The sequence below is a fragment of the Chamaea fasciata genome, unplaced genomic scaffold (genome assembly GCF_029207755.1).
Source record: "Chamaea fasciata isolate MVZ Bird 193981 ecotype frontalis unplaced genomic scaffold, bChaFas1.0.hap1 SCAF_17, whole genome shotgun sequence".
NCBI lineage: Eukaryota > Metazoa > Chordata > Aves > Passeriformes > Sylviidae > Chamaea > Chamaea fasciata.
In genome coordinates this window covers 5,496,152-5,512,929 of record NW_027094102.1, presented here as the reverse complement: position 1 = coordinate 5,512,929, position 16,778 = coordinate 5,496,152, and positions in this window count along the sequence as shown.

Below are 16,778 nucleotides of genomic sequence, written 5' to 3'. Positions count from 1 at the left end.
AAAACAAAACAGAAAGTTGTGGAAAGTCTGCTTGAAATTTGGCTTGCAGTGATGATAAATCAGTAGAACCAGCCAGGCCTAAGCCACGTAACTTGTCAAGGAATGTCTGAATTTGTAGAAATAAATCTCCAGGGTCAGTAGGTCTCTGAAACAAGAGTCCACAGAGTTCTACTAACTGGATCTTTTTTTCTCAATGGTCATGGAAATAAATCCTGTCCCATCTCCTGTTTTGTTTTATAAACACTTCTGGTTTGATTCCAAATTTTCATTTGATTTACAGAGGCCAAACAGAGCTGTGTAATTCTGTCATTCCTCAAGGTGCGAAGTGTATAATTACTCACAGTGGGGAGTGCTTGATAAACCAGTACATCTCATGTTGGTGCTTTATCTGTTGAACCAAATTCCTCACTATCCATCACCTTGAAAAGAAATTGGATTCTCAGAAATCATCAGCGTATTTGCAGTGGTTCCATTGGTAGGAGATGCTCTTAACCTGGGTCACTTTGCCTTTAACCAGGCAAATGCAGCCCTGGATCAGGAGCAACTTTTCCTGGTGTTGCCTAAAATCTCTGAGTTTTGTCCTTCTCCATTTTCAATGACTCCACCACTACCTTTAATAGCACTTAACCAGACTGACTGAAAAAGGAAAAGTAGTTTTATGCCTAAGTGTGAATAAAAGGGGGAAAATCCATTGATGTCAGTGAAGGTAGAATTTCCTGTAAAATGTATTCTGTTTTCTATTTATTTGGTTGTTTAGGAGATAAGAGGAGACAGGGAGGAGAGGAGACAGGGAAAATTGGTTATTATTTTTCAGGACTGGGACTATTACTTTTTTTTTTTCCCCTGTAATTTACAGCACATATTGCAAAGCCAGTTATTCCTTCTAGAACAACACAGACAAATAAAAAAGCCAAAATAACTGTATCAGTAATTTAAAGTATTTGGGTTAGATCTGAAGTGTTTCCATCTTCTTAGCCAAAAAAATGTCAGTTTTTACCATGTGCCTGCCTAGGGTGTCTCAGGAGCAAAAAAACCCTCAAGTAAATAAATAGGTTTAAAGAAAGGCTGTAGACAACACTGTCATGACTGACATCACTATATAAAAATATGCTAAAAATAAATAAATAAATAAATAAATATCAATCTGTTCCTGTAAAAAAGGCACAGATACAGCTAACAATATCACCAAGGTAGAATGTGCAATTGTTTTAGTTATGGATTGATACACTTGGCTATTTCCTGGTTTCTGATTCAGCAGGCAGAGCTTTACTTCAGTGCATTGCAGCTTGTGTGGCAAAACTCAGGGATTTTATAAACTGTAGTGAGGTGCTATAATTTGATGTAAAAGCCAATGATGCCAATGAGGGACTACTTAAGAAGTTTAGCAAATTATGTATATTTTCTTGAGAGACTTAATTGCATAAACCTGCCCACTGGATCAGCAGTTCTCTACTGCATGCAGAATTCTAATTAGGACGTTCTGCACTGTTTCCTACTCAGAGCTGCACCTCGTTACACTCTGGAGCTGCAGGAATTTATAGTGGATTCACACAGGCTGACTTGGCCAATGTGCTCCGCTGCTTTGCTAAGACCAAGGTCTGCCTTTAAATTGCTGGTCCTGCTTTATCCCTTGTTTATTTTGCTCACTCCAAACTCCAACTTGGATTCCAATGGGAATGCAGCCTTTGCTGGGTCAGGTCTGTCAGCAATGTTACATATATATCATAAATCCCACCTGAGCACATATGTTCAAGTGTTCTGAGGACAGCTGTGACTCACAGACCTCTTTTTTCTTTTTCTGGAATGGAAGTAACTGAAAACTTGCACATTTAAATGGATTTTATCTCTTTGAATTTTGGGGATAATTTTTCCCCTTTGGCATAATGGATGTAAGTCTTAACACTTTCCATTTCTTCAACTGCATCAATTGCTTTGAATAAGGATCTCATTTTCACATGACTCCTATAGACCTGATGGACCTAAATTCAATGAAAATTACATAAAATTGAATAGAACAAACATAAGTGATAGCAAGGCAACACTATTACTATCATCAACTTTGCATCATCATGTTAGGGACAGAGCCTGGGAGCACATTCCACAGCTTTTCCGAGCAAGCTGTGGCTGAAAGCTTTTTGCAAAGAGACAGAGCTTCTCGTATTCAGGATTTCTCAATTGCCTCAGCCATTCATGCTGGTTTTCTGCTCCTTGAGACAGTATCAGAGGTAAAGTATTAAATGGAAGGCATTTTCTGAAAGGTAGGAAGGCCCTAATTTCTTTCATAATAGATAATTTCAGCATTTATCTATGTGAGACACGTAGAAAGAAAATACCCATTTGATTTTATCATGTGTGTTGGGGGTCATACTTTTAAAAACTCATAAGCTCTGTCTTCAAAGACTGGAACAGGGAGGTGAGGGATGAGGCTGACCATGCACACAGGGCTTTGCATCCCACCTCCACATCCTGGTGCTCCTGACTCATCCTCCAGTCCCTGCAGGAGAAATCAAGTATCTCTCACTCTTCTCCCATTCTTAAAACGATCTCTGATGAGATCTGAATTACTCACACTTTTTCATTACCCCAGAGAAAAGGAAATGCTGATACTGAAGGTGCCAATGTCTGTGGGGGTCTTTCTCCTGCCTTCCCAAGACTTCTGATCAGCCCTTAGGAATGGGGGTAGAGAAGCAGCATTTGCTCTTGCAGAGGTAATTTAAGAACATCCAAGCAATATCAGAGTTTTGTGATTCCCCGGCCTTTTCATGCCTGTGCTTTAGCACAGGAGATGCTGCTGCATGGTCCGAAGAAATTAACAAGGACAAAAATCCTCTTTTATTTTTTTTTTAATATCTCCACTAACAATATTTCCCATTTGTCAAGGAGTCTTGTTCTGGCTGGATGGGGCAGAGGCAAAGCTGACCCTTCCTTCACACAAAACCAGGACATTTGTTAACTACTATCCTCATTGAGGGATTGTTTTGTTAACTCCCATGTCTCTATGCATTTTGTATTTTAGGGACTAAATATATGTGAAGGAAAATTTAATGTCTAATTTATATTTGCCCAACTTACTATACCTCATTCCTAACTCCAAGTCTTTCAGAACACAGCTCTTTTTCAAGATTTCTTGGCTGCCATGAGATACCGAAACCTTAAAAATAAACATTTCTTTTTGCAGTAACTTCAGAGAGACTAAATTAGGCCAAAGATTCATTTGCAGACCTGCAACAGGAGTTATTCAAACACAAATATCTGAGTTTCAAATGCTTTTCTTTTTAAATCCCCCATTAGAAGCAGATGAAAGTTTGCTTGGAATCCAGGTACGTCTTGTCCTATAAAAGAGTTCAATGGACTTTAAGAAAATAATAAGTAAAAATCGCTTTTGCCTTAGCCATAGGAAATTTGGGGCTCAGGTGAACTGTAATCCGTCCTATTAACATTGAACACCAGAACCCCGAATTACTCCTCCAATGATAATAAAAATATACAAGGTTTAAAGGATGGCTTCATCCCCAGTGTTTCATTTCCCCTCCCTGGAAGCTATTACCTGAAGTGCTCTCTACTTTTGGAGAAGTTAAATATAATCACTACAAATTTTCATTTGAGTGACTGAGTGTTCACTAGAAAATATTTATAGCTGGGGTAAGTTTAGAACTTGCATCTACCATTGTTTTGTTTGATGCTTTTAAAGGAAGGGTTCTGTGACCTTACAAGAACCACCTGACCTTGGTCAGGGGGCAAAATGCCCCAGTTCTGTTGAGCGGGAAAACCTTCCACCAAATCTACTTTGACAAAGTTGAGTTTCTCAGAAATTCCCTTCTATAATGGGCTGTCTCACAATGTCTTTTTCCCCCTTATATCTGCTGGGCCTGCTGTTCTCCCTTTTGCTTCTTGATCTGAAGACCAAATGCTCAGTAACTGAAGTAGAAAAAGACCTAAAATAAGAGGTGGAAAAAAGAATGTTTGTGGCAATTTTTTTGTGCTGGGCCATTCACTGCCTCTGTTAAATGATGCCCTTTAAATGGTCTCATCACATTAATGTTTCTTTTTTGTGTGTGTGTTTTAGTTTTTTATGGCAAAGATTTTCATCCATGAAAGCAGTAGAAACCCAGATGTAGAGTTAGCCCTGGGCCTTGTGACTGCTGTCCTTGTACAGGTGCCAAATGTTCATCCTCAGAGCTGATTTTTTTGTTGTATTCTCATTTCAGAAGCTCTAGTCCTGCTCAGGACAACATTTCATTGCCATTGCCTTTCTGAGTATCCAGCTGGGATGATCCGTTTAATTTCTCTCCATTGCAAGGGAGTCTGGTTGGTTTCTGAATGGATTCCATTATCAAAGGGGGTTAAATGGGAATATTTCCACCCTTAGAAAACGACTTCATGTGTCAGGTGTGTAGCTGTTTGTGTACATATATGCAGAAGTGTAGTTCATCTTCAAGGGATTTAGGGAGAACTAATGAATTTTCTACTATATCCACAGTCTGATCTGGAAGAGGAATCCAAGACCACAATAAACTGCATTCACTTTGAATTCTTTTAGTTATTCTTCTTGGATCAACTTAGTGGAGTTGTTAAGAAAAGTAATCTTACCTCATTTCCCATTTCACCTTTTATTGCTGCAGTTCATATCTGTATATTACCTTATCTCTGTGCCCTGATGGGATTGTTGCTAATTCATTCAATTTCAGAGCATTTGCTATTTGCTCTCACTATGATCAAGGTGGGCTTATGCAAAATTGTGCTCTTCTAATCAGTTTTATTAGACAGGATTGCTGATTAAATGCCTTTATACTTGTCTTCCAGACCAATTTCTGAAATGAATTTTGACAACGGCTGTTTGAGGCTCCTGTTTCTAATACAGGGAATAATCAGGTTCATAATAGGAAGCTCTTTGACAAACGTATTTATAGAAAATGAAGATCACGAACTTACTGGAACAGTGAATACCCCATTTGTGCTGCTCCTTTTACTCTTCAGTTATGAGCAAACAGGACCTTAAACAATTTAAACATGATGAAGTTTTATTTCACTGGGCTAAATCTGCTGAGTTCAGTCACCAGAGCTACTCCTAATTATTTAATATGTCTTAATTAAATAAACTTCTTTTGTCACCAAACCGTGCATTTTAATTTTTGGTTTGAAAGAACAATTGCCAATTACATTATAAAAAATGACCAATCATGGAAGATAATGGAATTGTAAAACTTTGTGACCTATTATAACAAGAGGGCAGCTGAGGAAAACTTCTCATTTTACCTGCATTGTGAGTCCAAATTTTTTTCTCAATTTTCTATTCAATTCAGTCTTCTGCCCAGAGATACTACATTAAAATTGTTTCTCTCTTTATCTAGTTAATGAAAGGTTATAATTAAGATAAGTGGGATCAAGCATCAGATCTCAAATGGATGTTATTGGGTGGACGCAGCTGTATTTTTCCTGCTTTATAAGTCTTTTTAGTCTTAGCAACTGGAAACCTGAATCTTCTTCAGAATCATCATTAGTTTTTTGTGCCTTTGCATTCAGCCTCAGAATGAAAACTCTTTGTAATCCTCTGGGCTTGATGCAGTGGTTCCATAGACTCCAGAGCTATGGAGGATTTACAAATTCAGGTCATGTCAGGGGAGGGAGGCAACCAAAGAATAATACAGGACAATTACTGGGCTTCTTGGTGCACTCTGACAGCTCCTTCCTTTCAAATTCAATGTAACTTTACAAGTAATTAAACAGAGCTCTGGCTTCCTAAGGCAAAATGGTTTTATGAGTGGTCAAGCATCTTGTGGCGCCCAGCTGATGACACTGGTGTCCCTTCAGTGATATTATTGCAGAGCAAAGCAGTAACAAGTTCTAGCCTGAAGGTTTTGGTTCTCCAATCTTTTCACAGGTTCTCACTCCCCACTCCGGGTACCACGGGCTGTTAATCCAGACTCAAACTTCTCTTAGCATCAGAAAAGGTCTGATGTTAATCCTCGTGCTTTAAACCTGCCTCTGGGAAAAATCCTGGCACAGAGAGAACACTTAGAGAGCTGGAACGACTTGGAATAAAACTTTTTGAAGTGGCAAACAATTTATTTAAAGTGTTGGGTCTGTAGAGATAACAGTTTCAAAAGGTAATCTTAGTCTCTGTACAGATTTTTCTTAAACTTCACATAAAGCAGAACTGCACCTTTATCAGAAAAGAAGCAATTTTCTTGGAGGTTTAGCAGCAGCAGCAGCAGTAATGGTGCTTTTGCAGATTTTTTTTCTTTTTCAGTTAAAGTAGGAGTGGTGAATTTGTCCAACATTCCCGTGATATGTGCAGGGTTATGCCTTGAAACTGCAAGAGAGGTACTGCTGTCAACATTTCTGGTACATCCTGTGCTTCCCCACTCTCATGAAAACAAATTTTCTGGTTTTCCTTCTCACCATGCCACCCCAGACATCTGACTCCCAATGTATAATTTTTCCTACAAGGTTAATCCCACACATCCTTAAATGCAAGTCTGTGACTAAGTTCGTCAGAATTCTTGGTCTGGATGCTTTTGTGTTTCTCTGAGGGGCACAGCAAGATGAGAAGTGGCCAAGTCCAGCTGGAGGTGGGCTCCTGCCTGGTTTCTGCAGGAGGAGAACAGACTGTTCAGAAAAGCATTTAGCAGCTGTTTATTAGAGGCATAGACATGTGATTTTGGGGGTAGTAAAACTTGGCAAGAACTTTAATTTCAAAAGAGAAAACAACCCAAGCAAAGAAAGGCAAAAACCTGCCAGTCACTGATCTCCTTCTGCTTCTCCAGTGAGTTTAATCTTGTGTTTCATTCCATATTCACGTTGATATTCCAATTGCTGTGTGCAGCACCTGAATAAGAATCTAATCACACTGACAATTAATTTGCAAAGGAACCTATTGAAAAATGCTGCTAAGTGCAAGAAGTTTTGGAAATGTAATAGAGAAGCTCACCAGGTGCCCATTTTTTTAAGTCTGAGGGGCTCTAAAGTATTCTGACAAATTGAATCTGGGATGGAGCTGCTGTGCTGAATTTCAAGGCCCTCAGCAATGAGGAAAGCGATAAACTTTGTTTTCCTTCAGCCACAGGGGTAGGATACATTTACAAAACAGGATTAAACAGACTGAAAAGCCTTAGTCCAGTGTTTTTTCAGGAAGTAGGAAGCTGGATATAAGGATACATCCATGTGTAGCTGCAGCTCTGCTCCCCCAACAGCAAGGATGGTTCACCACATCTGCCCCTGACACAGGAGGCAGGGCTTGAATTCTTTCCTTGAATTCCTTTTGAAGTCAGCACTCACTGTCAGCTCTCCTAAAGGTTTCCTCATTATTTTTTGTCCTGTGTCCTTCTAACCCTGCTCAGCTACCCCACAAACGGAGGGTCTGGGATTCTCTTCTGGATTACCAGAACTTTTTCCCACCGTTGTACCATAACCCTGGAAATTTCTTTAGAAAACAAGCTTTCTTTTCTGTAAATCCCTTTGAACCAAGCAAGAGTACATTAGGAAGAAACTATAATGTCTACAATGGAAAATAAAGCTGGATGTAAGCTGAGGTCTTACCCCAAAGTGCAAGAAAGGCAAAGAATTAACTGAAGTTTATATTCTCTCCCGGTTTGTATGTGGGAAGTGTTCAGATACTGTGCTGATGAGGGGTGATATAAAATGGTTGCATAATATCAGAGTTTAAATAAAAGGCTGTGGAAAGCCAGTGCAAAGATGTGTGAGTTCTGAGGAAAATTAGAGTTACAATTAATCTGGATAATGCTGCAAAAGGATCTTCACTGAAGTCCAGTCACCAGGAGTTGAGACTCTCAGCAAAACTTTTCTTGCTCTTCACAAAACACCTTTGAGCAGACCGTGATTTTATATACTGTGAGCATCCACACAGCCAATTTTTGCAAGGATGATCCCTTAGGAGGAAGAGAATTAGAAAAATGCTTTAATTTCCTTTGCTGTTCAGCTGCAGTAGTTCATCAGGATGGACAGATGAACATTTCTGTTTTCGTGGGCAGACAAGCATTTGCCTTTGTCCTTTCTGCTGCTTAGAGAGCTGCTGAACATATTTTTAAGTAGAAAGTTGTGTAAAACAAGAACTGAGGTGTGTCTGCCTGAGAAGAAGCTGATGCAACGGATCTGAAGCTGCCATTCAGTGCAAAACTCAGAAACCAATTTTTTTTTTTTTTTTTTTTTTTTTTTTTTTTTTTTTTTTTTTTGCTAAAAGAGTGAAATAGCTCCTAGAAAAGCTGCCTCACAGTCATGGAAAACACAAACATTTATATTAGACAGAACAAGCTGGAAGGATAGGAAAATGCAAGTGGTAAATGATGATGGGTGTCCCAGATTTGGGGGCATTGCCAGAGGCTGGCTCAGGGTGGTACCACCACAACCAACACAACTGCCGTGGTGTGTGCTGTGAAATCCACGGAATCCCGTCATCCTTGGCAAAAGCTGCAGCTGCATCCTCTGTGTCACAGTCATCCCAGCTTCTGGGGCTTTGGACTGTGTCCCTCTACTTCTTCTCTGCAGGAGACAGAAAAGATGCTGCTTCTGCATTTATTGCTCTCTGTGCCAGGATCCTGGAGTGTCTGGAGTGCTGAAAACACTTCAATAGCGCCGAGTGAGCGGGAGCCGGCTGCTCCCCATTGTCCCAGCGTGCTGACAGCTCACTTCTGGAAACTTTCACTGTGGAGAGGCAGCAATTTGTCTGCAATTTCTGATGTTTAGTTCTTTTATTCAGCCTTAGAGGGGGATTCACAGTACTAAGTGGGCAGAGCAGCATTGCAGGCAGAAGCTCCCAGGTCCCCTCTCCATTGAGGCACTTGACTGGCAGCGTCCTCTCCGTCTTGGAAGCTGCATCTCCCTGCTTTCACCGGAGATTCCAGCAGATCATTTAAATCTGAATTTGTAAAAAAAGCACACCCTGGTGCATACACTGCCTTTAACAGTGGGAAGAGCCTGTAAAAAATGTCGGGACTGGCCGAAGCCATGACTGGGAACTCAAGCTGTGATTTGTGCTTGAGGCTGGGATAGAGTGGCTGGTCCTGAATCATGACTTCAGCAGTGCTCTGAGGTCAGTCCTGGTTTCCCAGCTCCTTTCTCAGGGTCTGGATCCTCTTCTGTGCTTCAAACTACTGTAAACTATAAATTTTGTGGTTTTACATTCCTGACAAGACAAAAGATTCTCCTTTAGCACAGTGTCTGATCCTTGGGCTTGTGAGAGGCCTCTTATTGTGTGTGATAAATTTAATCAATGTGATCTTTCTTCCACCTGCTGCATTGCTGCCTCTCCTGTCTCTGCTCTACTGCCACTAATATCTGGAGCAGATTTTCTAGAGAGAGCTGAAAATTCCCTCTTCCCCATATATTTTTCATCCTTTTGCTTTCCCCAGCCCCACAAAGTCCTCTCACAATGTTCCTGCCTTCTCTTTCGCCATTAACAGCAATGTTTTGTGACAAGAGCTATAGTTGCAGTCAGCATGGAAAATTTGCTGTTATTTTAAATAACCATCTGCTCTCCCCACAGTCTGCTACCTCACCCTTAATTTCTTTATTTTTTGGATGTTTATTTTGATTAGCTTTGTCACATGGTGCTATAAGGAAATTTTGCTTCACTTCACACGCTACTGCCATGTTGATACAGAAAACTGGCTTGCAACCAAAAAGATGCTATTTTTTTCCATTCCCTCTCCTTTTTTATTTTTTTTCCCCCAGAAAAAAAGTTTTATGTAACAAAGTGTTGTGTAAGGAGAAGTACAGCGGGGAGTACATCAGAACTCATGGATTTTATTTCATCTCCGTCACAAATCCACTGTGGCGCATTGGGCAAAGTCAGTACAATCCAAATTTTTATATTTGGATCAATGTGAGAGCTACTGAAATCTCTTCAGTGGATCCATAGTCACACATGTGTAGTGAGGATTAAACTCTAATCCAGAGCAAAAATGGAATCTTGGAAGAACCTTCTATACCAGGGAGGAGCTGATGCACTAAAGTAGGTCACCTTAGTTTATTTACATTAAAATTGCCGGCACACAGGTCTTGAATTTCAGAGTAATATTTAAATGTGGATGTTTGATATCTGTACTGTAAATGCTGTTTGTCCATTAGATAGGCACTGACCTCACTGCACAAGCAGCCACAAGTCTGGGTGGGAAATCTGCACATGTAGTGGAAATGACCCAAACCACAAGAAATCTCTCTTCGAGGAGCAGAAAATCACGAAGAAATTAATACTCATTCTTATAATGCAAATTTAACTGGTGTGGTTGAATGAAGAAATGCGATTTGGTTTCCTGTGAGAAACATTTTCAGAGGAAATATGGGTCCCACTGAGTCCTTTGCATACATTACAGTTCCTGCAGATCCATGGGGAACAGGGGGAAGTGTGGGAGTCCTGGAAGTGTTCACTTACACTCTGCTTTCCCACAGGACTTTTCTCAAAGTTGGCTTTGAGTGTATAAACCAACTCTGCTGGCCCTGGAGGTGAGACTGGAATCAAGGCACAATTACCTTAATGAGCCTTTTGGAGAATGTTAGTGCACAGCCTGGGTTTATTTATTCTCGTGTATCAGTGCAAACTGTGAGTAATTCTACCAGAAAAAATGAACAGAGAATGAGCTCCTGTGGTTCTGTCAGAGATTTCAGAGGTTCACCTAAGGTGCAACTGTTACGTTACAAAACACAAGGGATTCCTCCAAAAGCCTAAAAAAGACATCTGTGGCTGTTCTAACAGCACACGTGGCTTCCAGGGGTGTGTGTGAAGAGCGGCTCGTCTGAAATCGGAGCAGTTCAGTTTCTCCCGGAATTAATGCTGTAAAGATCTCAGTAGCTTTTTAGATACATTTCTACACATTTATCGTGCTTTTCCTGGGGCTAGGCTAACTCAAATACAATCCAGTTCCTGCAAACTGAACGCCAGCAGGGGTGGTTAGAAAATCTGTTCTGTTAGTGCCCAAAATTGCTATCAATGAAAACAGGAGCTGGAGTGTCCTCCTCAGGATGGATTTTCCTTTATCCTTCCCTTTGTCCTAATCTCCATTCAGTATTGGCTTCTGCCAGTATTTCTTCTACCTGCCCACTCTGTTAGTTTTTTCTGGAAATAAAACCCCAGACCAATAAACAAACTCAGCCAACAACAAACTTAAAAAAAGCCCAGAAAACCCTACCAAAAAGAAATGAATCAACGAACGAAACCACAACAAAACCCCAAGCAAACAAAAAGCTACAAACAACAAGAACAAGAAAAAACCCAAACAAGCAAGTCTACAAAGAACAAACAAAATCCCACAAATAAACAAACAAGCCAGAAAAACCACTCCAAACCAGAAAACAAAAACAAACCATGAAAAAAAAAAAAAGCCCAATAAACCAGAGTTGCTGCAGTGATGTGTTAATGCTTACTAATATCGGCCTGCAGAAAAGAAAATCTTCATTACTGGTGACAGCTAAATAAGCAATATTTATCTTATCTACAGAGTACAGCCATGGATTCACACAAGAAAGGCCCTTTTCCATAGCACGGCTCTTTCTCTGGGCTGCTGCTGACTACACTTCAGTCCTTATGGGATTTCATTGAGTTTATCTGGTGAATTAACACCACGAAGGACTGGAAAATGCATTATTTCCTACAGCACAGGATACCCGCTGCTGCTGCTGCTGGTACTCAGAGAAAAGCGGTGATGGATGAGCAGAGGAGGCTCCACTGTCCCAGCCAAGGGAAAACCACATAAATCTTGTAAATGCAGAGCCACAGACAGGGAAGCTGAAAACACTGGTCCAGAGGATGGATTGAGGTGTCCTGGGGAAAGTTTCCTGAGCTCGTTTGCAGAATGCTCTATTCTGATTACTGATAACCTGAGGCACCAACAGGCAACTCTCAAACAATCAGCAAGAGAGAAACTTTCGAAAAGCTTAAGTGACTTTGTTTTTTAAAGTGGAAGAGTAACAATGAAAGTGTTAATTGTCTTAAAAAAACCCCAAAAAAGTCATAAGTACTGAATCTGTTTTGCTCCAGCTACACTCAAAATGATCTTTTGCCTTCTCCTGTCACATAGATCTTTGTTCAATGTCCAGGTGTATTTCTTCTTTGTATGGCCATACTACTACTAGCCAGAAAATCCCGTAAGATAAATCCCATAAGAATCCTTTTGTATCAGTCATTTGTAGGTGTGTCTTACACAAACAGACCCTGTCCCGAGTGCTTATAGTCTGTAACTAGTGAAGGAAAAGGAGTGAACAAAGCCAGGTGTTACAGTGAGCCCCAGCTGCCCTTAGGTGTCCTAAAAATTAAGTCTGACTTTCAGTGGGTCAGAGATATTTCACATCTTACAGCTTTTAACTCATTTTCCACAGGAATTCTTCTGTGAACAAACTCTGAGTTTGTGTTCCCAATGATCAGTTTTTAATTTCATTTCATTTCATTTCATTTCAATGGTAGGAAGAGTTCCTGAAGGAACCGGTGTCTGACACACCTCTTGGCACAAGGCAGCCTGGCAAGGGGCTGGGTTTGTTAATGCTCTTCATAGAATCCCAGAATGGTTTGTGTTAGAAGAGACTTTAAAGTTCATCTTGTTCCAGTCTTCCTTTTCTCCTTGCTTCTCCAGGATCTGCCACAGGATTCTCCAACCTGGGAATGTCTCTCCAGCCTTGCCTTCAAACCTTTTCCCAGGACTGGCATTTTTCAGGCTTGGGATAGCTGGGCAGAGTGATCCACCAACCTCTCTCATCACCCCTGGGTCAGCCAAGGGGAGGCTGTTGAATGATGTGAATTAACCCCTTCATGCCGCCAAATGTCCTCTGCTTCAGAGAGCAGAACCCAGGAACCATCAATCACCGCAAAGTCACTCACGAACAGCACTGGCAACTCTCCCCAGACAGTGCATGGGAAGCTCTAAAAGCAAATTGCAGAGGTTGGGGCAATGCTGTTTAGTTCAGTGCTGTCCTGAGATGGCACCTGGGAACCAGGACTGGTCTCCACAACAGGAACACGCTAAGGACAGCCTCTAGAACCCGTGAGTTTAGTTTGCTACAGGAGAACTGGCAAGACTTGGAAGGTGAGCGCTGGGTGGAGTATGAAATCTCAGCACAGTGCAGAGCTGAACAAGGCACAGAGCAAAAAGCCAGGGGGCGGGGGGGGATTAGAGCACTGACTAACACAAACTGCACTATTCTAACTCAGAAAGGGTTTAACTGATTGATACCTGTCTTTAAAGCATTCCTACCAGATGGTGTCTTCTCCTAATTATGCCTAATTATATTTTGACCCTGAAAATTGTCAGGTCACACAGTCCTACCCAGATTACCTTTTAACCAGCTAAATCAGGAGTAACTGGAGGCATTGCCCCAATTTACTTGACAGCTGCGATGTGTCCCAAATTTCCAAAGTGTTTTCACAGCCTCCACTGGCTTCTGCAGTGCTTGTGGTGCTGGAGTGTTTTAAACTCAATTCAAAAGTGTTTACAGTCACAAATGGGACCTGTCCACAGTGGAAATGCAGCAGCCCCTTCCCTTCCCTTCCCTTCCCTTCCCTTCCCTTCCCTTCCCTTCCCTTCCCTTCCCTTCCCTTCCCTTCCCTTCCCTTCCCTTCCCTTCCCTTCCCTTCCCTTCCCTTCCCTTCCCTTCCCTTCCCTTCCCTTCCCTTCCCTTCCCTTCCCTTCCCTTCCCTTCCCTTCCCTTCCCTTCCCTTCCCTTCCCTTCCCTTCCCTTCCCTTCCCTTCCCTTCCCTTCCCTTCCCTTCCCTTCCCTTCCCTTCCCTTCCCTTCCCTTCCCTTCCCTTCCCTCAAACTTCCAACATCCCAATGCTTTCAGAAAGTTGGTGGCGCTGGGTTTTGCCAAAACACTACACAGAAATTATTATACATCTCTAATCAGTATTTACTTATTCATGAGATGGCGACTTAGGCACCTGTGATCCAGGAGAATTTGGGAAAATTTTTAAGATGTAAAAAAGTCAGCTCTCCCCACTGGAAATCCCCCATCCACTGAGTACCAGGAGAGTTTGGCCAAGCCTCCTGCTCTAGTGGTCACAGAGCAAAGGGCACAAGGGGCTGAGAGGCCAGTGTGACCGGTGTGACCAGTGTGACCAGTGTGACCCAGCTCTGAGAACTGGGAGCACCTGTCCTGGTTTGCAGTCTGCCCACACTAGGATTTGAAAAGTGGGTGGAAAAATCAAAGAAGACTCAGAGCTCTTGCCCTGTTTTCCCTCCTGGTTAACTATTTTGTTGTTACCTCATTTGTTTTGTGCTGTTTAGTGGGATGCTGACCAAGCTGCACAGGGAAACTGTCATTAATTATTAAGAAATTGTCTAATCCATCAGGACATCAGTACTGCTATAATGCTTCCCCTGAGGAGATCAAAAGAGCTTTGAGTAAAGAGTTGGAGGTGTTCCAGTGAGAACATGCAGCCCCAAAACCCAGCCTTACTTCTTAAGTTTGTTAAATGAAATTTCCAGATGTTTCCTTCCTTCTCAGCATTGCACACCAAAAAGGCACAACAGTCAGCTTTTAGAAAATGGAATTTGCTTTCTAAAGAAATATTGCTGAAGAGACTAAGAGACAGGATCCTGAGGGATGAAATGCTCCACGTCCTTTGGGCAACACCATGTTATTACATGAAATAATACAAAAGATCTGACCAAGGACTACTTCATAGTCATAGTAACACATTACAACTCTGTTGATCTTAAAGCTAGAATGGAATAAAATCTTCTTGTTTTACTTCCAGGTGCATCACAGACATGAAATATCACCCATTTACCTTGCTGTTGACCTATTTTTGTCTGACTGATACATGACTAGGAGGATAACCAGGATCAATGTGAAGAGAACAGGATTTTATTTACTCTATTGCAGTGTCTGAACTCAACTTTTAGGTGCTGAATTTTGTTCCTCGGGGCCATTAAACCAGAGCCAAGCATGCATCATGTGTCAGAGGTGTCAGAGATTGCCCACCCTGGTCTCCCTCAGAGAGGGCTTTGGGCAATTCCACTTCCCCTCTGCCAGTAATTCGCCACTGTGTGGCAAATGAAGATGAAAAAGTGCAGCGCAGGAGGTTCTGTAGCTGGGTGTGAATCAGCTCTAAATCTGTGTCTCTCAGTCCTTACATCTGATCCTTCTCACTGGCATTGACTTGATGGCTTGAAGCGGGGAAAAAACCTCAATAAATTATTATCTATGAATCACTCAAGTTTAAGAAGGGGTTTTCCTTAAATCTCCGGTTTCCAGCCTTTCTTCTCCCCTCCTCTGTTAAAGTCATGAATTAGGAGTGGAAGGCTCAGGAGCTGCTGTCTGGAGTGATAAGGACACCTCCTTTGAGCTGATTAAAAGGCTTCTTTCCTAACCATGAGAGCAAGGCTGTAAGCCTGCAACAGGGCTCTTCATCCCTAGATGTGACAGCTTCACTCTCCCTCTCTGCAGTTCCAGGTGCCTGTGATCCAGCTTTGAGCTCTTGATAGCCAGGACTTTTCAGGATGCTCTGCACCCTGCTGACAGCTACAGCTGCAGATGGCTTTTCCTCTTGAGTCCAGTACTGTACATCCCCTCTCTTCTTTAAAGGAGTGTGTGACAGGACTGCCAGCTAAGGCTGGTCAGAAACAGTTTTGGTGGAAAAAGATGGTTCTTCGGAACCTTTACAGGAGCAGAAAACAGTTTGTGTAAAGCTTCTGTCAGAGATTGGTGTTAAAGTTCTGTGCAATTAAATTCCTTGTTGAAATGAAAAAGCCTCTATGTCACCCTCACTGTCCCTTTAAAATCATTTAAGGCTGTTCTGAAGATCACAATCTCCCTCAGTGTTTAATTTATACTCCAGACTTTGAAGAAACACTGCTTGTATCATCATGGCATCAGCATTTGAATACATAAGTTTGCAAATAATACAGTAATCCTTGTCTACATGAAAGACTACTAATCCAGGGTGAGAAGTTTGAATGTGGCAAATATTATCCTGACACAAGAAAGCAGCTTTCCAAAGGAAAATAATTTCTGAATGGGTTTTGACTGCTCGGTGCTAAGAGTATGGGTTAAGTTTACCAATAATCAAATACACTGCAATTTCACTAATTGTTTGATTAGGGGCAATTCTCTAGACATTCTAATGTGTCAGGTTTTCAATAACAGAGCTGACAGATTGGTTTCTTATTTTCCTTTTGCTATAAATCATGGAGTGTGACTTGCTAGGAAACTGGAAGTATGGAAATGAGACACAATGAAATGCAGAACCATGCAGGGACTGGAGTGTTTACATTTCATTCTAGGCAATAAGGCAAAGGAAACTATCTGTGGGAGGGAGTCTGTGTGTGTGCAAATGGTTCCCTCAGAGGCAAAATCGAGCCTTGCACAATCAAATTGAGGCACAGTTATGTGGAACACAGAAATATACTTTTTTTTTTTTTTTTTGGTAAAGAAAAGTCAAAACCCCCCTGTTTGTTTCATTAATAACAAAGACGTGACAGCAAAGGGAGTGCAGGTAAAAGAGGTTGTATTTGGGAATGAAGGAAATGATGAGAACAGACCAGCTGTGTCATACCAGAGGGAATGGGCCTGGATTCCACATATTTCCAGCATGAGAACGTCCTCAAGGTTCTGAAGAGAGGTTTGTGCAAGTAGAAATGGCCACTACTGCCCTGGGATCAGGAGATCTCTCCCTGGCCTGGGGATAAAAAGGATGTAATGAGGTTCCCCATTCAGAGACAGGGAAGAGGTGAGGCTTTGAGTCCTTTGTCAGGAGATTGCCCCGGGGTGAGAGTTTGGGTCTCCTGTTCCAGGTAGATCCTCGTCTCTGCTTTTGTGAGCTCTGCTCCATA